General features: G+C 40.6%; 1 protein-coding gene across 4 annotated transcripts in view; it reads right to left on the reverse strand.

The window, feature by feature from the left end:
- Positions 1–26,944, reverse strand: part of TSPAN4 (tetraspanin 4) — a 359,373-nt gene that overhangs the window by 219,722 nt on the left and 112,707 nt on the right. The gene's annotated exons all lie outside the window — the stretch shown is intronic.

Consider the following 26,944-nt stretch of genomic DNA (forward strand, 5'->3'; position numbering starts at 1 on the left):
CCACAAGTTATATCAAAATGCAGCTGACTCCTCTAGTTCCATTTTTTCTGCAGTGATAACAAAACAAGGAGAAAAACACTCCGATAAAACCTGACACTAAGATTCAATGCTGTGTCTTCATGATATTTTTACATATTCTGAAAAACAGGCCATGGTAAGTTATTTCACACTGGACTCCAAATACTGAAAAGCATTAGTTAGATATGTCCTGATACTGTGCTTTGTAGAATGATTACTAGTGCCTGGAAAATAAAAACTCGAAAATAATTCATAAGAAAATAACAACTGTTCTGGATACTACAAGTATTTACTAAGCCTTGGGTTAAAAGGGCAGCTATACAGAAGACAGAGCCAGAGTCTCTCCCGAGCTGCACAGAGCTCCATGGGAGGGGAGGCAATGGTCACAATTTGTCATAATGGAAATTCTCACTAGGTATCAGGGAGGGGGGAAAGGAACAATCACTGTGATGTTGTTCAATATTGGAAAAGGGTCTCTGAGATATGGGGAATCTCCATCTTTGGAGATGAAGATAAAATTTAAGATTAGAAAGGTCCTGAGTGGCCAACCCAATGTAACTTCAAAGCTGGCCCTTCTTAGCACAAGGAATCAGACCAGATGACTTCTAGATATCTCTTCCAACATGATTTTTTCTCTAATTCCATGATCTACAGGAAAGTAAGGGCTGTGTTGACAGAACTCAAACAAGCTGCACATTGAGAGCAAGGCAGGAGTTGAAACACCACAAGAATCAGAGTGCTTTGGAAGAAGAGTGTAAAATGACAACAGGCTTCCTGAAATAAGGAAGATGGAGCTATTGTGTCCAAGATTGCATTCCAAACATTAAATGAGGAGTATATTTTTACTGAGAGTAAGTCACCTGGCAGATAACAAGGGATACTTTGGCAGACTTAAGCAGTAGGGGTAAAGTATATGGAGACCTTCTACAAAAGTTCTTGGAAACGTGGTTACAAATTATAAGTGGCTAATCACAGAAGGCACATATGGAGTTTAAGTACGGTCACACAGGCACAGGCCATTTACATGGTTATGTTAAAAAAATTAGATACATGTTAAAAAAGCCAAACACACAGAATGCAGGATGAGGGGCCTGTCCCAAAGGACTATTGATCAGATTACAAATGGATGTACTTTAGTTGACCTGAGATGTATATAAAGTACAAAACTGACAAAGTTAGAAGTATTGTGCACTGATAGCTCTGCAAAAGTATGACCTATAAATAGCAGAGAAGTAATACTACCATAGATCAGAGAGAGTCATAAGGGAGAAGAACGTACAAATATCACAGGATTTTTCAGTCATTTTCACTCCCAAAGCATCTGCAAAAGACCAGACACAGTGACCACAAGAAATGGAAGAAAGGGAAGATTTCATCACAAATTTGCCTCTTCCACCTGATGAGAATAAAGTGATACAAAACACAAGAAAGGCCATCAAGATGTGACTGACCAGGCACAAAATCACAATGGCAGCTTCTTACAAAGCACTGAAATCATCTGAAGTAGTATCACAGTAGCACAATACGAAGTGGTATTTTTTTTGACCTCAAATCCTTGAAAAAGCACCACGGACAGGGCAGCTCTAAAATACTTCAGAAGGCATTTAAAGTCCCTGATGTTCATCTTTCAGGTAGAAACTATAGCTTCCATTCCCTCACTCCTGGCCTGTGGTAAAGAAAACAAAAAAATGTTTGTGTCCAGATCTTCTGAATGCCCTTCACTGGTATAGCCCAACAAGCTTCAAAACAGATTTTATTATCATTATTGCCATCTGACAGAAAAAGGCACTGAAGCACAATAAGGAAAGATTACTCAGCAGAGCAGTGAGAAAAATAGCAAAGGAGTCAGTCCCTGTATCCCAGAAGCATTTCTTATTCATTAGGTCAACACATATTTTGTTGTTCGTCACTTTGTCGTTAGTCTGGATCTGAGAAGGACACGGACTGAGGACAGTTCAACACCACCTTTATCTTTCTGGCTTGCTAAAGTTGCATTTATGTTTCATATTTCATCCAATGCGTCCTGATCATATCCTCCCATGTGACTAGGCTCTGTCCTCTACATTGATACTGAAAAGCTCCACAGTAGATAAACAATTCTTAGTTTTTAGTATTTTTTATGTAACACAGGAACCGCTTCCACCACAGGATGCTCAATTCACATTAATCCACACACAGAACTTGAATATCCCTCTTCATTTGGCTTAGACTCCCAGAAATGGAAGGAGAAGGAGGGGAATTCACATAGCTACGTTTCTGGTGACTAGCTGGAATTACCAGCAGGAAATGCTTTCATGTGTAGAGAATAACAGAAAATAGCCCAAGTAAACACTACCACTGCGACAAGCAGGAGGCATTTTTACATACCTGTAATCTTATCTTTTAATTGCATTGAAAGCTGAAGGTTGCAGTGATTGCAATAAAGATCATCTTGTTAACAGTTCATGTACCCACTGCATCCTCCCTGATTAAACAATGTAAATCAAGGGAAATGTATGACTTCTGGAAATAGATGCTGAGCTACATATTGGTTTAAAGAGTCACATAGAATTCAAGCCCAAAAAGGCAAAAGAATATGGTGCTATTTTTGACTTCTGTCTTTAAGGAAGGAAGCAAATTTTCCAGGAAAAAGCAAAATACTGTGCATCTCCTGCTTATGATAAGAGTTTGCTGGTGTTAATACTCGGTGCGCAGCTAATTCCATTTAAAAAGCCAAGCAGAGTCCCAGGATCTACACAAATGTATGTTCCAAAGCATAATGCATCTGGCTACATTTTAGAGCCACTATTGATCTAAAAATCCATGTAACTCGCAGTGTGCTTTGCTCCAGTGTTACCCTCACAACAGACATTTCTGTGTGTGGCATGAAGAGAGGGTTTGCAGCCATTCGCCCCCAGCCAGTGCTCCCACAGGGGACAAATCTTACTGTGAAGGTGCTGCAGCCAGACAACATGCTCCCATTCCTTGGTAAGGACAAATCAAATGTTTTCAAACTCATCAGAAACAGTTTGCTTTCTCTTAAGTAATTTGCTATCTGGTCCTCTATGCACCATTGCTATTGAAAGGCACTACATTGATAGTCCAGCCTTCGACTTAGCAATGGCCTGAGGCAGTTGCCCCAGACCAGCAGCACTAAGAGACACCAGCTAACAAGAAATTATTGATCCTACCACCTAACTCAGCACTGCAGTGCCACTTGCACAAAGTCCTGCTATCCCTCTATGTGTAAACACATACAAGTACAGGCAACCATGGAAGGAAGCTCCTACTCAACAATCCATCTGTTAACTTGCCTACAACCTGGTTTATCAAAATTCTTGTCAGTAGAGGAAGCTACATCCAGTTTGATATAGCCACTGGCATACCTGCAAAACCTGCCATACACAAAGCTTGATTATATTGGAGCAGTTCATGAAGTGAACACCTGATTTCCTATAGCCAGCTAGAAGCTGCTCAAATAATTTCACATCCTTGAAGACACATCAAATCCAACAACTGATCTGCAGTGGCTTCAAAGCAGCTGAAGTAAAAGACTCTGTATTTCAATTTAAGCTGCCTAAGCCCATGCATTTCCATCTCTGGCCACACAGCCTTTACTTTGAACTGCACAAATAGATTAAGGTCATTGTCAAAACAACAGGACAATGTCACTCTGGACAAGCTGAACAGTGACAGCAAGCAAGCAGTGGCTGCATGGCAGAGCAGACAGCAGCAAGTTACTAAAGGAAAAAGAAAACTGTCTTTCACAAGGGTGAAAATTCCTGGGTTCTCAGTGCTAAGAACCCCTGTGGTCTGGGATGTTTTAAGCAGACGTTAACCAAATGGCCAGCATTAAAACTACCTCGTGTCTGCTGCAGTGAAACAGAACAGCACACTGCACAGGCCAGCCAGCACAGCTCTGAGAGGTCACCATTATATTAAAACATGCCAAATAGAGCCAATGCCTTATAAAAGAAATCTGGCTGGGTTTATGCATTTGGTTTTGCGCCAAATTAGAAAATTATTGGCCAGAGCAGATTATAACGAGGAGAATTGCAACTGCTTATGATCCTTGTTCTGTGCTTGGGTTAGTGTCTCCTACATGATATTTTTGAGTAAAAATCCTGGCCCCTGTGCATCTGAGGATTCTTCTGCCACCAGCCACAAACTGGTACAGAAAAACACAACAGCAACAAAATAAACCCCACTATTAGGCTACCAAAGCATTAAGAAGTACAGAAGCACGATGTGCTTTGACACAGATCAATTAGCAATTTCATGCCTTCTTTAAGCCTGGTATTTGTATATAAATAAAGTGTTCCTGAACATGATGCCTTTCCAAAGTTCAGCAACAGCAAGACTTTGGAGTGCATAGAGAGATTTCCACCCAGGCTTGAGCATCAGAAAGATGAAGCCAGCAGCTGTGATGCTATAAACCTCTTTCCTTGTTGAACCCTGCTGCTGTCGATCATGCCTCATGCAGCCATCATAACTGCTCCACATTCCTTCCCATCCACTTTTATCCCTTCATTTGCTGCTTTATACCTACAGCAGAGGGTGAGGGAAGAGTGACTTCTTCATAGCATCAAACCAATTAACTCATATATTAAATTGAAACACTGGAGAAAACATGGCTTTCAGAAGCTCTCGTAAGATGGCCAATAAACAAAAATATGTGTTTTCTTCTACACTTATTGCTTAGTAAATCCCAAATACATTAGTATTATGGTAAATTGGCCTTGCATCAAATGATGAATCCAGTGATTTCACAGCTAGACACTTTGGCTAAAGAGTACAAATGCTTTGGGTGGATATACCCACACACGTGTGCATCGACTGTTATATTTGCTACAGAACATAGACAAGAAGGTAATTCAAGAAGTAACAGAGACATCAGGTCTGATCTGTCACAGGAAAATTAAAGAATCTGGTGGATGGAATGCTTGCAAGTATGTGCAGGAATCCTCACATCGTAAAGTGGGTAAAGAGATCTTTGTAGCTATATTCCTGAGTGAAATCCACAGACACCTCAGTCCTCAGATAAAATAAAGTCTTAATACCTGTGTAGGGCACAGTAATACACTTTCTTACATATTATACAATATGTCAGGAATCTGGACTGAAGGTTAATTAGCCAAGATCCTGTGAACACAAGTTTTATTTGTGACTTGGTTCTCAACCAATTATGCCCTCTGGATTAGTACTCACACTCAAACAAAAAGTCATTAGCAATAGCTAACAAGGTGGTAAAAAAAGAGAAGATAAAAATCAAAACAGGAAAGATATATCCTGTTTTTCAACAGAGAAAACAGGCAAATTTGACAAACGAACATTACTCTGAAGCAATGATGTATGTATTTCTTTTGGGGGAGAGGTCAGGGGTTGGGAGGGATGGGTCCAGACTGGCAAGACTACCTGAAGTGTCCAGGAAATTCAGTAAGCCACGGAGAATGAGAGCACAAACAAGTTTCCTAGTCTGCAGAGCTGGTGATGGGAGTGTGGAGGAAAAGGGAACAAACATGCTGTTGTTGGAGAGAGATGAGAGGCAGCAGCTTAGTTTGCAGGTAAAGAGCATGGAGGGGGACCATACAAGTTGTGAACAGGCCTGTAAGGGACAGAGGGAGATTCTGATGGAAGATTTCAGTTCCCTCTGCAGAAAGACAAACATAAAAATACTTGTACCAAAGAACCACACTCAAAAGGCTGATACCAAATTAGCTTAGCACATGGCTCTGTTAATTCTGCCCAAGTATTTTCTGTTTGATGACAGACTGAATTGCTGCTCACTGAACCAAGGTTATCTCTCCCATGCATTAACTAGCCTGGCAATCAGAAGGGAACCTGGCAAACTTGACTGAGAACAAGGACAAAGTAATCTCTCTGAGACCTGCTGCCAAGCAACAGAGCTGCCTGCCTGCCAGCAGCAGCACTTACACCGGGGACATGGTACAGGAGCTGCTCTCTCTTCCCTGCAGGTAAGCATGTGTCACCTCAGGGCAGCCCATCTGCTAATTTCACCACTTGATGGACACGGAGGAGGATGCAGGAGGGGCACAGCAGGAGTCAAGGAAAAAGCCTTTTGGCTTTTCTCTGCCATCAGCACCCAGTGATGCTCTCCCAAGTGCTGGTAACTTCAAGATACAAGGCACCGGGTGGTCTTATGCTCTCCCTACCCTGCTACTCCAAGCAGCCATCCCATGTTGTAAATAAGACAGCACTAAGTTCCCAAGGAAACCACAGTTCCTTGGTACTGCTGACTATGATTTTCCAGTTCATGCAAAGAGAGCAGACCAAGTTAGGTCAGACTCTGTAAGAGACCTGATGAAGCACAACCAATTACCAGAATTGCTCCCAGGACTCCTGAAGAGCTGACAGCACAAAGGCTTGGCCATTATGCTCCAGGCTCACGACTAATCATGTCATAAGATTTCATTGCTGTCCACCACCTCCCAAAAGTGGTTTATTCAAATACTGCTGTGTTATCTTCTAGTGGTGTTTTCCTTTGGGGCTGCACTGTGAGTCCCAGGAAAACATCTGGAGAGAGTGTGGTAGAGTAAAAAGCCAGACAGTTGCAAGCACATAATAAACCACAGGTGAAGTTTCACACAGCAGCTCATTGATACCTGCTCTGTGGGCTTTGATGTTAGAACAACTCACTAGAGCTTTTCAGAGTCCTCACACCCCACCTGCCACAGGCTAAGGCCCAAACTGTTCCTCAGTACTTAAAAAACTTGCTGCTTCCCAGACAGTTGACACCTTACTAGCAAATAAATTTCTTTCCAGACTGGGTTATATATTCAAGGATATTGTGCTAAAGAGCAGAAAGTTTTCTTCCAACAGTCATAACATTTTTAGTTTCTTTTCCACTTGTATTTCCACAGTCTTTGGCTGCTGCTTCAGCTTGTGGAGAAAAGGGAATCATGCACATGCTCCCCTCAATCAGGTGGTCTAGGGCAGCCCCCCAGCTCAAAGTTGATACCTCAAATATATATATAATCCTCTCCATGGTAGTTGTGTTACAGAGAGCTCCTCAACACTGGGTTTGCACGCAAAACCAACTTGCTTTATATATCCTCCCCTCTGGCACACCCCATTGCCAAGTCTTAAAAAGGGAGTATTTTTTTACAGCCACCCACAGTAGCCTACCCCAGAAGCCTAAGTTGAGAGTTTTGCAAAAGATTGTTTTTAGCTCAGAAATTATACTGAATTTTAAGTTGTAGTTTTAAGCGGTTGCAGAACATTTTATCAGCTGCTTTCTGCCCTACCTTCATTCCCCATTTCTCCCTTCCCATTTCCACTTGTCTCAGTCCACTGGGGTGTTTTGGGCTCTTTGCCGATAGCTCAGATAGAGGAGTCAAATCAAGTTTTAATCAAGCATTCAAATCACTGCTGGTGGGCTCATTCGACAGCTTCCATAACCAAGCCCTCTTGTGACAAAAGCCACCGACGCATGAAACTCACATATGCTGTGCCAAAGCTGAAGTACTAATGCAACAATATCACCAGGGACTCTCCACACAAGACTACTAACTACACTGTGTAGATAAACTTAGTATTCATAACGCTAATTCACCACAAGAGACACTAATTTGGGGAAGAAGAAGGGGGTGGTACAGAAAATTTCCCAGAAGCCCAAGGTTGGTGCCTCTTTTCCATATGCATGAGCAAATCACTGGACTGATTCCTGGAATCACAGTCCTCTCCTTGAGCTATGGGAGTAGCTCTCCTTGGCATAGCTGTCCTGCAAAGTACTCTCCTTTCAGTTATTCTCTGGATCTTCAGCCAAGTGATGTCACCTCCTGCAGTTAGCCAAGGGGTACAAAAGCTAAAGGTGAACAAGAGGCAGCAACTGCGCTCAACAACTTGGATGAATAAGCAGTTTGGTGCTGAGCCCTGACAGCACAGTAATCCCAGAGCAAAATTCATTTTTCTGAAGGCCCAAATCTTTCTGCTAAGCATGAAGAAAGTTGTTCTCGTGTGACAAAAATCTGAAAAGCAGTTTCCATGTGGAAACTGTCACACAAAAACTTATTTTCAGTTTCAGGCAAAAGCCTGACTGCTTCTGTGTGCTCATGCAACATAGATTCCTAGAACTACAGCAGGGTTTACTAATAGTCTATCTAGTCCAACCTTGACATTGGGGATGTCTTCCCCATTTTGGGAAAGTTGGTATACAACAGCATTTCTAAGCACTTAATTTTCCAAAGTACTGAGCACTGACATAATCACCGTCTCTCTTTGACATCCACAAAAATTTTACTGCTAACCTCAATGCAAAGGGAGTTTGAACAACAGCAGGTACCTTTAAAAATTCCACCTGGAGAGATTTGTTACAGAAATACGAAGACGCAAAAATGCAGTCTGAACTGAAATATTTAGGTACAAGCACCAGAAGAAACAGGACAAAGGGTTAAAAATAGGACTATTGCTAATGAAGACCACACCAAGGTTGTAGAAGTGTCACACTCACACACTAAGGTTGTGGCAGTGCCACATCAACCACTCACATCTTCCTTATCCCACAGGGAAAACAGGTAATGGGTGATAACCTGGCCTAAGATTTACAGAAGATGAGGTAAGCAAGGCTCTACAGGAAAGCACCGCTCTGCAACTGCTGCTGAATCTTAAAGGGCACAAAAGATCTGTCGAAAAACATGCTTGTTACATCAGATTACATCAGGAGGAACGCCAGAAACGTAATATCTGGCACCCTTTGGCCTCTACGTCACACACAACTGATCCTTGCCAGACACCCTGGACATACACCTCCTAGAGCTTGTGGACATGGGCATGTCTGTTAAAGCATGCAGATGAATGAAATCTATGAGAGAATCAGCATCAGCAGGTAAAATCAACTTACTTAAAGATTATTTTTTTTTAAATAAATACTACTTTCCCCTTCTGTAAGATCTCCCACTGAATTTTTTTATGCTGATTTCCCTACACACCCACAATTTCTGTGATACTCAGCCCTTAACTCCAGCAGCAGATGAGCCCATTTAAGTTTCCTTCTGCTTGTTCACTCTGTATTTAGAGCACCTCACCAGTATCAGAGTTGCTCAGACCACAGACTCTCTGTAGGTTATCTTGTGAGAGACTTCTCCATTAAAAGCTACTGTAACACTTTGTGTGAATCCCTGGTTCTTTACAGTTCAGGTAGTAAGGACTGAACATTCAGTCAAAGGAGGTTAACAGGATAGACTATGTATAATAATTGACTAAAACTATATTAACATCCTCATATTATCATCCTGGTTGAAACTTTAATATTTTCTCCACTTACGGGAAAAGGACAATGCTTCTAAAGTTAATGGCACTTTCAGGCATCTTAAAGTAAATTTTCCATTTTATAGGAGTGTTCTGGTGCCAACATGCCTCTCTTGTTCTTCATTTATGATAAAACAGAAATTACAGTTGGACAGTTAATGAGCCACTTATATATGCCAGAAAAAGGAGAGATGCTGCAGTACCAAACTTTTTAGTATCTGAGTCTGTTGAAGAAAATAGCTTTATAATTCATACATATTAAAAAAAAAAAACTACACTAAAAGTAAAACCAGACATTGAACTTCCTATCTGCAATAGGCTGTCTGTAAGATATAAGGCATCTCCCAGCCTCCACTAACACCGAGCAAAAGAATTGTATCCAGCTTGTGTTGGAATGATACATTTCCTCCTCCCACTTTCTTTTCTTGACAAGATTAGTTTCCCTAGGATGAAGGGGAAAGAGAAGCATGTGGCAGTGATGCATACAGTCCCGGTTCTGTGATAAGCAGAGACTGCAAACCCACCACGGTGAATCCTGCCAAACATACGCTCTCGTGAACTAGATTATGGGACTATCTGCTGGTTGAGTTGTTTATTTAAATTATACCAGGGAACTGAATTTACATCTCTTAACCCTATTTTGCTTCCTTGCATTTCAAATTGCTTATGCTACATTATTTGGTCATTAGATTCCATTTAGAAGGAAAAGAAAGCTCCCCAAACTCTGTCAGTATTCACATGCAATTTAATGTAGGAAAAAAATGAAACTCGATGAGAATCTCAGCAATAATTTGTAACATATATAACACTTGAAAGGATTAACTTCTTTAAAGGTCAGATTCTACCAGTGGATGGATAAAACCTGTCTTACCTTGTGGATGAACTTACCATTAAGAATGCTGTTACTTGCCTTAATAAGATACCCCTAACATTTGATACTCAGTGAAAAGACAAGAAGACGTTGATCCTTTTTGAGTTCAATCTAGTCATTAACAAAACTTGGGGGCAGAATGGTATAGATGTGCACAAACAAAGGCTACTCAACACAAGACCAACATCTGAAGGTCTAAGTGACCTTCATAAATAATGCTCCACTTTCAGCAAACGGTGATTAGTCACTTCTTGGTCCTCTAAAAAAAAAAAAAAAAAAAAAAAAGGTGCTCTCTCACTTTTGTCCTCTATGGAAAAAATTTCAAATTTGGACTCCTGGGTCCAAAACCCCAGTTACAGGCCATTTCAGGAAACAAAACTTCCTCCTGACAAAACAACAAAGACTACTAACCACCTCATATTATTTAAAAGTACAAAAGCACAAAGAAATGAGGAAGTCAAGGTTTATTCAATAGGGAATTCTGTGCAAACGCAGTCAGAACTTGGCCATGAAAAGGAGAATACAACTTTTCTAAAATATTGAACAAATTAGAATTCAAATCTTTATTTCATAAATTCAAGTTATTGTGTTGATAGCCCTTTCACTTTAGGGCATGAAAAGAAAAATCAATAAACTGAACAATTTCCATAGATATTACCCAGACCTACCAATTTCAAATAGGACCAGGAAAGGTTATACAAAGGACAAAGAAAAGAACATTGCACTGGCATTACTGCAGAATTTAGAAGAAGTTAGGTTATGAACAGCAACTAAATTGGGTTATAGAATTTAAATCTGGTGCCCTGAGACTAAGTTGTTTCCAAATTCAGCTATGGACTTGCACAGAGAATATGGCAGAATTGCAAGGTGATACTGTTTACATATTTTCTGTGAAGCCCAATGTAATTATCCTGTGGTTTACTAATACCATCATACTGCAAGTCCGGAGGTCTTACTTGTATTACTGTATACATGCCTGAACTTTTTGCCCCATGAATGCTTTTGAGATTTCACCATTCCATGGTCATTTTTGTCCTGCTATTCAGTTTACATTGTCCTCTGCTTGGCATCCTCTAAACAACCTAGCACTGCTATTCTGCCACCACGTGTGATAACTCACGCTCAGCTTCTCAGATGTTTCACGGCTGTCTTTTTCTGTGTGTAAAAGTATTGATGTGAGGGAAAAGGACCACAGCTGTCCTTCCCATAACACAGATGCTTCTTAGGTGGGTGGCTACATGGAGAAAGGGAAGGATACAGCCTCCCAGCTCCTAAAGTTGCATCCACCTCAGCATTAGGATTGATCCTATCTTTGAGCATTGTATACTTCTAACCAAAGGGACTGTTTGTATATGTGCACACCTCCATTCATACATGCATGCTCATTCTTCATTTCCATGCCTGCTGAGCATATCTACCGCTAGCAACTTCTTGTCATTAATTCTATCACTGTCTGTTTTGTACAATTTTCTATGCCCATAGATTAGCTCTCTGCTAATGTTTCTATCCTCTTTTGTCATAGAGCATCCTTTCTTAGTCATTTGTCATTTTAGCACTAGCACATGTGCTCCTGGAGTTTGTTTACTACAGCTCCAGGCTCCCCTCTCCCAAACCTGGCTCCTTCCTACCCAGCTACACATACATAAACTCACGATTTCCACTGGTCTCCAGACTAGGTCTGTCAACATGGGGCAAAAGTTCAAACAGGCAAAATCTCAGCAAATCTTGCTGCTTACTGGTTAGTAGGCACCAGCAGCTGCAGGTAGTAAAGCCAAAAACTTGGTGGGGTAGGCGGGTAAAGGTTCCCAGTACAATCTGTGAAGCAGCGTGTGCTGCTTTTAAAGCTGCCTGCCAAGAGAAGAGTGCAAATGTCCAGCCTCTGCTCATGACGTGACTAAATTGGCAGCATTTCAACTGGAAAAAATCTCTGTTCACTTCTCAACCCTGTTCTTCCTGAAAGTGTATTCCAAATCACCTACCAGATGGCCCCTTTTCATGCTGAACTTGTGCTCCCATCTCCTGCTATGACAAGGTGTCCCACATTTGCTCCCCATCACAAGCTGTGGAGAGGACACCCTTGTTTTCTTACACTTAATCTTCAACAAAGTGGAACTGAAAAGTCCACCTTTCCAGCTTGTTTGTCAGCATAGCCTCTTCTTCCTCCCACAGAGAACACAGTTCTTTACACCACCTCCCACAGCAATAAAAAAGAAAGGCTTTAGCATTTCTCAGCAATCACATTAACTTTGATGAATTGTCTGGCAGTGGCACCTGCTGCTAAGGATACAGATGTACAGGATGAACTAAAAGGCATTTCTCCATGAACCAGATGATATTGCTGCAGATATGTCACTGTACAAATATGTATTTTTCCTCTCATTTGACCAATGATTTTAGCTTTGGCAAAGGCATCAATAAAATAGCTTTGAAGAACAAACAACTTCAAATAAACTTTGCAGAAATCCTAGTAGTAAAACAGAGTACATAAGGAAGAATTTCCTTATGTTTCACTGAGAGAAGCTGTTCTTCATTTTGAGTGGAAATTCGCCGTATTTAAAACATCATTAAATACAGCTCCGGGAATAAGGAAAACAAACAACCTGACATGTAATTCATAATAACAACTTGAGTATCATTACAACTGCATTCTGCTCTGTGGCTACCAACATTTTCTAATGGAAACACATACACATTCATATTATCAGTTCATTATCAGGAAGGTAAGTTCTTCTGCAGGGAAATTTCACTTCAGCAAAGCAGATCAAAAGGTCAGATGGAATGAATTAGTGTGCACCAAGTACGATATCCTGCAGAAAAATCTCCCATTCTATTTAGGACTTTAAAATAACTACAGTAGAATAGCCATTAGAATATTTATTATAAGGTATATTCAATATATAATGCAAACCCTGAGAGCATATTTGTCACTTGCACAAGGACTATCAAGGGATTGTTGTTATTAACTGTCAGGGTGATTTTTTTCTTTTTATGATGGACACATGAGAACAACATAAAAGGTTAGTTATTCAGTTCCTCAGCTGACTTCTTTGGTTGTTCATAAAACACAAAACAACTGCAAAGCTGCTATCAAAACAAATCAGTAATTTTTCAGCATCTGGCATTCTCTGTCGCAGACAGCACCATTCTGGCATAGATGGTTCAAAATGGATATAGGGGTTGCTGAGGGCAGGGATAAGGCAAGGAAACTAGGTCAGGTACAGGAGGGTGTGCTGTTCAGGTGTGTTCAGTCAATTAGTCTATGATGAGATCCCATTACAGTTACTAAGTCCAAAGGCATTAATTTAAATTAGCTTGCAGTCTGCTCTAAGTTCTGCAAAGGATAAAAGTTTCTCTGTGCAACATCATTTCTGGCTATAGTTACACCAACTAGGGCCTTCCTTTCCAAGACCTTTGCAGGATGTACACTAGGACTGGACTTCTATATGGCTCATAAAATCATATGTGATTATGTTAATTGAGATTTAAAATTTATTCCTAAAATATGAAAGAAACCAATCACTAAACGAGGGGCTTCTATTCTATTAGCCAATGTCCAGATTTGTTGGGTCAATGCTTTGGTAATTTTTTTGTCATGCCTACAAAGTACAGTCCTTTTGAAAATAACACACATTTTAATTCAGAAGACTTAGAAAATTGTTTGGGATGCAACTGCAGTGAAATTTGCTTAAGAAATATTCAAGTGATCCTTTCTTTTTTCAACTTTAATTTGAGGAATCTTTTTTCAGGGTCTCTAGGTTACGGGTATCTACATGAAATGCTTGGGATGCTTTTGCTTTGTCTGTGACATTAGAAAAACAGAACAGAGGATTATGACAATACCTAGGCATTAACAATGTTTTGAGGATTTGGTAAGTATACCATTTTTCGACTTGAAATAATGATTTCTAATGAGTACTCTAGGCCAAGTACAACTGCCCAAAATGGAGCCAACCCTCAAAGGACTTTTGCCTCCTATAGCTTTGTTCCAGATTTGTAAAGGTATTTTAGCCTCCTAATAAAAGCGTTAGGTACCACACCACCTTTTCAAATCTCAGCACCAGTCTTTTGCACATTGATCAAGGCATTGTGCTCTAAAACTAGAAGACACTCTTCCATATTAGTGTATGCCTCATTGTGTACAAAATTGCTTGGATTTTGTTGGTCTAAGCACTTCTCATGAGGACATTATTCTGCCTGATTTTCATTTTGTTATCAATCTGCACACCGTCTGCCAGCAATACTCCCTCTAGCAACATGCTCCAGCAGGTTGACCCATCAGACCCTATTCTGTAACAAGCTGAACATGACCAGAGGTGCTTAGCACTTGTTATGGCCTTTCCTGGCCTTGTGCTCTTTTATCAGACAGTCTCTGCCATAGTACTCAATCCTCTTCAGTCAACACTTTGGACTGTTTGCCCCATGGGTAAAATTCATAGCTTACTCCTGTCAACATACAACATCTCAGCCTTCGCCGTATTGATCAACATAACTGGTCTACTCTGGCCTCCAATCGGGAGACCTGGAGACACACCATCTATAACGCTGCTGATGCTTTTGAGAAAGCACGCAGGATCCCCCTTGAGGAGAAAAGACAATGCAGAAAGAATCGTGCCTTACAGAATATACCACCTAAGGAGTCTTTCTGCTGTGCCTTTTGCAACCGGACATGTCTATCTCGTATTGGCCTTTTTAGCCACCAACGCGCTTGCAACAAACGTGGGTAGAGCCCTTCCCAAATCTTCGTTCGCGAAGCCCAGCCATGATGAGAGGACAGCTTATAGGCAGAGAAGCACCAAGAGCCTGCCACTTGCATGCCACCTCCTGGCATATCAATCCCATAGAGGTGTGTCCTCATAACACATAATCCTAATAGAATGGCAGCACACTAGCTACAAAAATTAGGGATCTGGAGCATCTCTCTTATGAGGAGAGACTGAGGGAGCTGGGCCTGCTTAGTCTAGAGAAGGGAAGACAGAGAGAGGATCTCAACAATGCATATAAATATCTCAAAGTTGGGTGCCAAGAGGATGGTGCCAGACCCTTTATGGTGGTGCCCAGCAACAGCACGAGGAGCAATGGCCATAAACTAAAACACAGAAGTTTCACTTCAATATGAGGAAGAACTTCTTTACATTGAGAGTGGCAGAGCACTGGAACAGGCTGCCCAGCGAGGTCATGGAGTCTCCCTCTCTGGAGACATTCAAAACCCACCTGGACGAGTTCCTGTGTAACCTGCTGCAGGTGACCCTGCCTTGGCAGAGGGGTTGGGCTGGATGATCTCCCAAGATCCTTACCAACCCTAACGATTCTGTTAAATTATTTTAGGATAATTCATAATATCACCCTGCTAAAGACAGGGCAATTTTGTGTGAGAAAAGAATTGACACATAGCATTTATGTAGTTTTTATCTGACCTTGTTCATATACTTCTTGGCTATTTGCAGTTCCTTCTGTAAGCCATGACAAGCTTTGTACTCAGAAATGTCTCTCATGATGGGGCTTCCTAAGCTATTCTTAAAAGCAAAGACTTGACACTTCTCAGTACAGTTCTGGCTGGAAATAATTTAGGAAGCAAATGCCCTGAAATTCCCAGAGAAGACATGAGAATGCCCAGTGAGTAGGAATGAATTTTTGCTGCCTCTTCCCATTCCATCTCAGCTGTTTCACTGCACTTCTTGGACTGAAGTGGGAGTGCTTGACAGAATACTTCTCAGATGGGAACAGAAGCTGTCCCGGTCAGGGCTCTTCTCAGATCCTGACAGGCAAAAGGCTATTTTAAATGTGCTGATTATCAGGCATGCAGATACCACCACAGGCTGTGTACTGCAGACTGGAGAAAGAGAAAACCCTTCTTCAATATATTTTGGACCCAGTTCTCTCTTCAAACTCTGACAGACACCACTTGCAAGTGCCAAGAGTATAAGAACAGGACACAAATATAGCAATAGCCTCCATAGTATCCAAGCTCAGCCTCCAGCAACATGTGTCTCGGGAAATTCTCAAGCTAGAACTCGTTTAAATGCTTTTGACAGATCTGCTGGTATAATATTGCCTAATTGCTTTTAGCACCCAACACATCTAACAGCAGTAAGTTCCTCAGGTTAACCAAACACACTGGGGAAAAATCCTTACCTTTTGTGCATTTACCACCTGACAGTCCGAGTGGCTGTCGTACAGCTTTTGTACTATGAGAAACTGAGAACAGCCAATCATTCCTGACTCATGTCTCCGTGTTGTTTATGACTGCCAAAAGGTTATGTGTCCACTCAACCCATTCCCTCTGCCCAGCTACTATTATCTATAATAGCATCAGCCACAGTTGCAGGAGCAGGTTTCTCTGGGAGACACTGAGCACAGTGTCTGCTGCAGAGGATTAAGGACATCAGTTTCCAACTCAAAGCATATAATCATGCAGGATTATAGAATCAAAAAGTTGGGAGAGACTTGAAAAGATCACACAAATGACAGCAGAACAGGCCATATCTATGTCACTCCAGAGAGACAATTACTTCATCTATTAACAAACCTGAATCTTCTGTTCTGTGACTGAAGCCTATTACATTTTACCCTAGGCCTACAAAGAAGAGTTCTTCCCTTCCTCCTTCCAGTAGCCATTTACACATTTGCAAAAGGCTGTTAAATATCCTTAGGCATCTCTTTTTTTACCAAAGAACTCCAATTCATGCAATCTTCCCCCTAGATTTTATTTTTACCTCGATCATTTCCCCTGCACTCAGATCAAATTGTCCGGTTGATCCACATCTTCCAGCTGTAGCTCCCAAAATCTGAATTATATCCCAGCTGAAACTATACTAAATGCCAAAGAGATGGATCATTTCACAGGTCTCACAGGTGATATGTTCTACTTTTGTATTGCAAGATGGCTTTGCCTTTTGAAGCAACACAGTATTCCTGACTTAAATTCACTTTGTGAACCCCAGATCCTCTCTTATAGGCCTATTTTGATTATGCAGTTGATTATTTCTGAAGTGAAATATATTGCATTTATCCATTTATTTCAGGTTGTATCTCCAATTTGTCAGCATAATTTTGGCTACCAAATGCATCTTCTCTATTTCCTGCCCTCTCAAAAAATCAGATCAGGACTGAATACAATTGTAAAAAAATATATGGGGATGCAAAAACTTTCAGATTCTAAAAGGGTATTTTTTATATTGAGCCATGAATCAGGGTCTGAACTACCTTCAAAATAGTTCCTTCTTAGTATCACAGGTGCACATCATCTCTAATGAGGTTTCACAGGATAATTAAACCCAGACAGCTTGGGCTAACATCCAAATCTTCAGTTATTCACCTTATCTGACAACTCTAGCAAATAGTTTGAAGTGTTGTAATTCCTAACGCAACGGGCGCATAATATCTGGGACTACTGACTGAATATTTGAGATACCTCTCATTGCTTGATCCGCAGTAGGCAAAAATAGCCCTAAATAAAGTGCTGTAGTTAAAAAATACTTTCTCACGTTCTTGTTATTTTAGGCAGCTCTGCTATTGCTACAATTACACCAACAGTTTTGCCATGTCACTTCTTTAAAATACCCATTCAACTATTTTCATGCAGAGCTGATGGCTAACCCAGGTCTTGCAACATATTTCTAACTCTTACTGAACCTCACGAAAGGGGAACATACAGCGAGGCGAGCACGCAGAACACGGGTAGGTAGCATTAAAGCACTTGTTCTTGTCCCCAGACATTACACAACTCTTGGAATGCACTTTTCACTATCCACAGTCCATATTCACCCTTTCCAAAATGGTTTTAGTGAGAAGAACACTAAACTCCTGTTTAAGAAATGGGATGGGCCTCCCAAGAGTGGTGTACTGGCAGTTAATCTGGCAGCTCTGAAAAGGCAAAGATGGCCTTAGCGCTTACTTTTGTAATAAATAAGATTTTATTTGCATAATACCTCTGTTGTAAAATCATTCTCATTATACAGACTGGGAACAGAAAAGCAAGAAAATTAGGTGACTCAATTCTGTCAGCAAGACTGAAATAGAATCTAGGTCCTGCACCCAAGCTCAGTGCTTTCCACACTAAGACATCTCAAGTAAAATAAAACAATATAGATCTAAAAATTCCTTGTGTTCACTAATCATCCCATAGCTGTACCTAACACCTCATTAACTCAGCTTACAGCATGGAACTACTTTGACTTCTACAGTTTTATTCCTCATCTTAGAGCAATATGCTTCTCACTTTACAGAGTTGTTATTCCAAGTGAGATTTCCAAATTCACTTCGGTTATGTTACAGATCAGCCTCACAATGTGGGAGTCCATAAGAAAACAGTATCCTCTACTCTGAGTATCAGCAATGTTCAGGGAAGTAAAGCTGTGCCAGCACACTAGAAGGGAAAAAAATGAGTCGCAAATAGCTTTGGCAGTTGATTTGCTAAAGCAGGATCACCTGTATTCAGTGCTGTGCTAAGCTACCAAGCTCTTCCAGCAGAAGCCCATCCAGCAGTACCTGGGCAGAGCACAGCTGCAGGAGCCCATGTGACATGTAAAGTGCCAGCACAGCAAAAGGCAGGTACGTGCAGCTGTGCCAGGCCCACAGGGGTAGCACAGAGCAGATCAGCACGAGGAGATACACTGAGAGTGTCAGACAAGCGTGTGTGGATGCATCCCAGAGCCTAGGAAGAAAACAGATGAATGCACTTGAACACTGTGCCCAACTGCAAGGTTACCATGTGTGGATTTGCATAGCTTTGCCCTGGGCACTAATGGAACAGACAATCTGCACACACGGCTGGCATGGGTACTTCTAGCAGCATGAAATCTAGCAACTCGCTCTGGAAGGAGGATCACACAGCTACTCAACTCACAGGGCATGCCAAAAACTGCATGAACATCGATTTCTCAAGGTCCTACTAGCAATAGCCCGGAGAATAGATTTTTGAAATGTCTCAGGTACAAAAAAAAAAAAAAGAAAAGGGGGAGGTTTTGTTTACCACTTTCAAAGGTAATGTTGGTCACAAAAACTTTGGTAGCATCCTAGTAACACTTTCAACACGAACCCTGACTGTAAGTACAAAATTCATTCTTTCATTAAATAGTGTTATATTTTCAACCACTGAGAATAATCATCTGAACTCTGTCAAAGTGGGATTTAAACCTGCATATATCTCATGCCACAACTCTTGAAGCTTTAGAGATCTCTAAGTTAAGCAGCCATGTTTTAGGTATAGTTTTAAAAAGCACTCTTGCAGGAGGGTTTCAAAGGACTACTATCTATGTATCTAAATTCCCAGGAATTTCCAGGCCAGAAAAACACGCAAAAGCAAGGACAAACACTCACAGAAAACAGTGTTCAAGTGGGGATGAAAAGCATGCCCTTCCAATCACAATATATCATCCCAGGTCTCTGGAAGCTTGTAAGGTGTGAAGCTACAAGTCTCTGTGAAGCTGAATTCACACAGAACAAATCAGTTCTTAAAAGTCACCTTTGGCTGAGCAGGAAATTTTGCATGGTTCAGTAGATTTTTAATTATTCACACTCAAGTAACTAGACTCCTACTGGAAATCAAAATATTAATGTACAATACCTTGCTGAGAGTGTACAAGCAACACAGGTCCCTCCCAGAGTATCAGCGGTGCTGGGCTCGGACTCATCTCAGCCAGCTGCTCCCCTCCCGTGTGTCTGCAGAGCTCTCGCAGTTGGTCTCGCACAGACCGAGAGCTGAGCCCTGATTCATGATTTCAGGCTCCAGCCATGGAATGTAGCCATTGAAAACCCAGAACTATTTTTACCCCTCAGCAGCCACAGCATTTCTGCCCCATGAAGACTGCTAAAGCTAATGCCTTACCCTGAACACACATCCCCCCTGACTCTCACCAGCTAAGATGCATTTTAGTGTGGTTTTTAAACTGTGCAGTTGCTATCAACAGGACAAAGCAGCTCAGCCCCTGGCATTATTGTCAGCCCTCAGAAGTCAGACATTTGATCCCAGTTGTCAAAATTAGAAATTCCTCAGAAATGCTTTGCTCCAGGAGATAAGATTAGCTCAGAGCAATGACTGACTATATGATCTGTCCCGTACACCATCACCCCCAGCCTGCATTTAACAAATATGTGATAACATCTTCAGCTGACAGGCTACAGACACATATAAAAATCAGTACACACTGAACAAAATCATTACATGTTTTAAAGAAAACCACAAGGTCAGGCAATCCCAAAGAATTCAAGAAACAGACAAAAATGCCACTTTGTATAGAACATTCAGAAATACGGAACTGTCTTAAATAAATAATTAGCTATAAACCAGAGGTAGACACCTGTATTAACTTTTCAAGATTATACAGAGAGTACTGACCACTTGAAACTTTACAACTGTGCTGTCTTGAACCTACAGGATTCCTCAAGTGTACTTCAGAAATAAAAAATACTGGAGGTATAAATAAACAATAAAAACCAACTAATTGTATTTTAACATAATCAACTATTACCAACTATAATCATTTTGGCAGAGAACAGTCCACAAGTGCATAGCTGGGCATACATGAGGGGTCCAAATACCTGAGAACCAGCAGACTCATTCACTTAACTTGCTCAAATATTGCTTTAGACCATTGAAAATAACTGTAGGCATTTCTCAGAAATATGTGGTTAAAACACAAGAGGGAAAATGCAAAACTGACAACAGTCAATTATTAGTTCTTAACCTGTGGAATGATGTGGAGGTTTAGATAAAAATCAACAGTATCACATCTTATATTCAAAAACGGTCCCTGCCATTTGGAGTTTTAAGGATGATGAAAAAAATAGGCATGCAAAAGGTGAGACTGCCAAGTTCATAGGAAGACAGTTAGAGCCACCATTAAGCAGCAAATGCCATAATCAGCCAAGCTTCCTACTGAGTTTTGGGGCAGAAACCCCTGTAAGGTCCCTCTGAAAGGCAGCTGCAATGGAAGTTATAGCACACACATAGATCTGGAGTGACCTTCACGCCAGGTGTAACTTAAAGACAAATACTTGACCAGATACAAGCTGGGGCACGTGGTGTTTGGGATGATACTCCATTTATGAAAACATAATGGAATAATTACAGGATTATTTCAGATCACTCGTAATTAAGTACCTCTAGCATCATGCACACTGATTCTGCATCTCTGAAGGATCTGTCCCTTTTCAGTAAGACCTCGTACTGGGAATGTATCCTTTTGTTGTTTCATACTCACAGAGAGACTCCGAAGAAAGTGTAGGTGGAGAGTGCGAGAAAAACAGCAAGGAAGGAGACCACTTGGGGAACAAGAAAGCTACAGTTAGAGTGTGTAAAAGAACATGAAACACACTTTAAAGTGGGCCAGATCTGACATCAATGACCTAAAGCTCAGAGAAGGTTAAAGGAGCAATACAAGCTTGTAATGTCCAGAAGGTTGAGCCACTTTAGCTCAGTGCTGGGGGAAATAAAGCAGAAGAAATGCTGTTGCTGTGAATTCATGTCTCTGTGAGAGATTATTCTCAGTGAACAGCCTTCTGCTATTTCTGCAATGAGCTGACTCTCCAGAAGTCCCTTTCATTTGCAGTGAGACACCAGAAACTCCATCAGCTACAAAAAGCCAGGAGAGAGTATGTCTAGCTAAAAAAAACCCCTATGCAAGTAGCTTCACAGTTTTTATTACTTTTCACCTAAGAATTAGGAAGTACATTTTTCCCACCTGCTAAATTATTACCAGTTCAAGGACAGTGCCTCAAATTATTTGCTCTCACAAATAAGAGGAAGTGAAAAAGACTGGTATAAAACCCATTTCGCTCCAGCAGAATATTTAGTTCTCCCTTCATACCACCATATAGAATTCAAAGGGGAGAAAAAAGGTACACTAGTACAAAACTGAGGCTGTCTGATAATACCTTCTGCTTTTAATACCTTATTCAGCAAACTTCAAGCTTTTTGAAAACCTGAGAGTGAAGAGCCGAGATAACCTCCATGAACTTTTAACCAGGCTCCTTTGGAGACTGCCAACACCAGATAGTAAATTATTCACTATTTTCCCAGCTGAACTCACTGATTCATATAGTGATGCTGAGGAACGGTCAGAGGAGTGTCTAAAACAGGGAATAGTAATATGAGGCCACCTGTGGGGGCCTCAACATTTGCTGATTTGTTTCAAAATGAAGGTTTTAAAACAGTTATTTAAACATTCACCGCTTTAAAAGCCAATCTTTTTCCCTGTCTTCAATTTTATACCTGACTTGGTATCAATGGTCAAAAAGAAAAAGGAAAAAACCCTACACAAAGCACACAAACAGTTCTTAAGTATCCAAAAAAAGAAATCACAAAATGTAATGTAGCAGTCCCCATGACAATTACCAGAGAGGCTTTGATACATGAGAAAGAAGGATGGAGAAGAAATGCATTTAAAAAGTAAATTTAGGGTGTCAAATTCCAACAAGTTTTTGTTCTTCTGGAAAAACCACACTACTCAACTCACTTTTCAGGATTAGCACCATGCGAGGCATCTTCTAAGACATTTTCAGGCATAATGAAGAAATCCTAAATCACTTTTTCATAAAGATCCTATATACTTATAGGAGAAGAGCTATAATGAAGCTATCCATCACTGATGTTAAACAGTCCATGCAACTGAAGACCAACAGAAAAAAGAATCTGAAACAATTCATCAACTTTATAGTTTCAATTTTCAGGGAGAATATCAAATTACTATAAATAGCAGTTATAATGCAGAAACTGAGAGGCATCTCCAAGTATTTCTGCTACTCTTCAAGAAGTACATCCAGGCTGTGGATCCTGGTTAAAAAGAAAGGGAATGACCTGACAGCTGATAAAACTGCTTCCACTTTCTAGCACCGCTCTGGTGAGACTGCATGAGAAGGAGGGGAAAGGAAGAGGTTCCTAAAGAGGAGATGTATTTCTAGCTTAGATCCCAAACTAACTGCCTGATAAACCTTTTGCACTTGCATGCAGACAGAAACCAAACACGAAAAGACACCCACACAACATGCATTTCTTTCCTGTTCTTCAGTAGCCTCAAGAACTAGTAATCATAAATAGTTATCATCACTATCCATCCAAAATGCACATGGCATGAGAGAGACAAACACCTGTACAGCTACCATGATCCAAGTTTGCAATCACAGTGCAGGACAGCTGCGAACTTCGGACTTAATTTGTGTTCACGTCATTGCAACTTTATGCCCAGCATATGAGAAGTCTTGCCCACTTCACAGAGTGAGATGTTTACAGAACCAGCCCCACTTGGGAGTCAGAGGTCTAGAACTGATCCACCTGCACTGATGCAAATCCAGATTGTTCATGTGGAAAAGCCCCAAGTGTGATATTTGCACTTAATCCTGTTTCAAAGAGGAAAACCAAAAGTAGTGTCTCTGAGCCTCTGCTTAGGGCTTGCACTGATGTAGTCATTTGGCTTGGTAGCTTCTAAGTACACTCAAGAATTGTCACTATATGTCTTATTTGTTTTACCACTTCCTAACCATTTGCTCTGAGCTACTGCTGAAAAAGGATGCTGTGCTATTGTTGCTCTGACTCACAACTGCCTTCCTTCATGAACTCAGGACCTTACAAAAGAGCTATTTAATATGTATATATATAGGAATGTACTGCCAAAAAGAGGTACAACTATTGAAATTGAATGTGCCTGTAATATTAAAGGGTACAAAACATTGTCCATCAGTGAAGTCTGAGGGTATGTGGCAGTGTTGTATATGTTCACAGGAAAGCTTAATTCTACTCACAACAGAAACGCCAAATTCTCTGCAACGATCAAACGTCAAATCAACAACAGGAACTGCCAATGTTTTAAATTCAGTACTGAAGCCCACCTCCCATGTATTTACCTCTAATTTGGGCTTCTTTTATTTTTATATGATTCTTGGCAGATAATGCAAAATGCATCAAATCAAGGTTTTCTTTCAGAAATTCTTGTAAATAAATTAAATTCTTGTAAATTAAATTCTTTCTTCGGTCACAGCTTGAGGTTTTTTTCTACCTTTTCAATTCTTTGCCTATCCCCTCTTTTTATTTCACTTTCCTACATCAAGAGCTATAATGTCAGCAACCTCTATAAATATAGATATATATATAAAAAAATAAGGAATGTCATAGCACTTACTGAACAATATAATAATCTCCTGTATTACTATATTCATGTAACTGCTAATAGTCCAGTTCCTTAGAAAACAAATTAGGAGGAAACGGAGGACCAAATATAATCATAACAAGACAGTAAGGTAAATGTTCAGTTTTTAAACTTTTCTAAAGGGAATCACACATACAGCATTCAACAGAAAATGAATTAAAAATTACTCTTCTTCTTCAGGTAATTTCATTTTGAACAGCGCATTTAAAACTGTTATTTAGCTTGTATGACTTGTAGCAGGTGCTTTTCCTACAATAAAGTCTTCTTTTATAAGTAGCAGTGGCTATGCTAAAATACTTTTCAGCACTTCCAGGCTTTCCAGAGAGGAAGACTAAAAAAGCAATACATTTTCCGAACTTGCGACAATCAGCCATTGATTCAACGTAGCAATTCCATACTTCAACCGTTCCCCAGGTAAATCCAGTAGAATAGTTCATATTTACCCAAGGCTGCCACACATCTGGGAGTCCTAACCATATCCAGCATGCACAGTAAGGACAGCAGTATTTTTCAATATAGTCCAGTATTTTTCAGAGCAGGCTCGAAGACTGAGGACAGCTGCTACTGTGTTAGTTCACAGCTGCCACTTTTTTGTGGGTTCTCAGCTATGCTCCTGAAACAGAACAGCTAATGCCCTCTGTTCTGACCAAAGGGCACCAGAACAGTGCAAGGTGTTCTTATTTGTGAAAGTGAAATGATTTATGTACAACGTAGACACAGGGATCAAAAACTGAAGCTGTGATCAAAGGAGACAGCTGAGCCTTGACTAATCACAGCAGGATGTCTTTTGTCGGATGGATCAAGTCTGGAAAGGGTGTCTCTCCAAAAGGATAGGTTGGATCCCACCAGTTTCTCAGTAGCACACAATGTAACCTTACTACCCAAGAAAGAAATCTGAGAGACATATCCAACATCCCACAGACTCCGCAAACGTCTGACCACCTGGAGGTGGGATTCCAGACAGATCCAATAGCACCCAGTTTAGGTGATCAGACAGGCAGCTGCTACCTGGTCCCTGAAAAAGGGCAGATAGTGGGAGAGGCAGATATTGAAAGGAACACCTAAAGGTTAATGTCAGTGCCTACACACCACACGGTTACAGGGCATGAAGGCCTCACCCAGGCATGCACTGCAGCTACCAGCAAAACAGCAGCTTAAATGCTATTTATTCTGACATGAATGTAAGTACATGTTCTTGTCTCCCAAGTGCTCACCACTTACATCAAAGTGTTCTTAGGAGACAATTTCTGAAAGTGCTCATATCATAATTACTCTGCACCGCGTGGTTTTTTTCCCTGAAGCTTATTCTGAAGAGGTTCTCTGTAGGTGTATCAGCTGATTTACCAAAACATAACACCCCTCCCTGTAAATCTTAAGACCACCGATGCTACCAAGATACAATGACTAAGGTGTTAGTAGTATACACTATTACCAACATAGGGATCCCAAAGGCATTATTGTACCTAGCTTACTTACAAGCTTTGGAAAAGCCACTGATTAAAAGGCAATAAAATACACATCCAAATCCTTTAACTTGTGCAGTCGTACACCTTCTCTGCAAAAAATACGCAACTTTTACAGTAGTGCAGAGAATACTTTATTATGACAATTACTGTTATAATTTCTTCATAAGTAATATACACAGAAGGCTATGGATTCAGAAAGGCACTTCAGGATACACTTAACTAAGGAATCAAATAGTCCCATCTCATACAAAACCGTGCAAAACAAGAGGTGAGAATCAGGGGCTCTCTACTGCTATCTGATAAGGCTGCATTGCATTTTTTTGTCCACTATGATATCCAAAGATAAACAGCAGGATATTTCCTGGTACACTGACTAACTGCAAATGGGAAATGTTCCTCTAGACCTAACCGGTTGCTTTAGTATGAAACAAACAAGAAACCCCAATCAAGTATTAGCAGTCCAGAATTTCTGGGGTGTCCTCCATACTCAGCAATGCACTGTCTACAGTTACAAAGATCATAATGCCACATTAGGTTTTGTGCAGTTCTTGACCTCAGGATAAATTACTTGTTCTTCTCCCTTTACTTCAGAATACACAAAAATGAGAAGAAAGCAGTATTTCTGTAGGCCAGTAGAAGAACTTGCAAACATGCATGTTTCTCCCTCCATTTAAAAACGTCATTAGGGATCAGTGAAAACATGATGAGGAATGTTCAGCCTCTATTCTGGAGAAATAAGAAACACAATTGACAATTAATGAAAGCTGAAGCCACGCAATGCTCAAGTTCCTGCTACCGAACCAAGTTTCTGCTACAAACTGAAATTGGAGCTACAGAGAGGAAAATTCACTTCCCTAGTGTTCATCATAAATTAACAGCATTAGTCACTTTACCATTTGGAATAAAATATTTTTGTACATTTTCTCAACTAGTATTGTTCTATCATTATCACAGAGGCTGGTATTTAAATTTCCCCTGAGTTCCCTGGCATCTACAAAGATCTGTCAAGTGTAACTTCTGGCCCTGCTTCCCAATTCAGCATTAACCCATGTATGTTTGATTCCTTCTAAACACTAGTTTTCCTAAAAGTAGTAATTTGCATTAATGATGCATCATTGTGCTCAGTCTTCCAGCACTGTAGATTGGCCCAGCTCCAGCTACTTCAGTGGAATGCCATGGATTTACCCCTGCTGAAGGGTCAG

This window comes from Pseudopipra pipra, chromosome 6 (genome assembly GCF_036250125.1).
Source record: "Pseudopipra pipra isolate bDixPip1 chromosome 6, bDixPip1.hap1, whole genome shotgun sequence".
Taxonomy (NCBI): domain Eukaryota; kingdom Metazoa; phylum Chordata; class Aves; order Passeriformes; family Pipridae; genus Pseudopipra; species Pseudopipra pipra.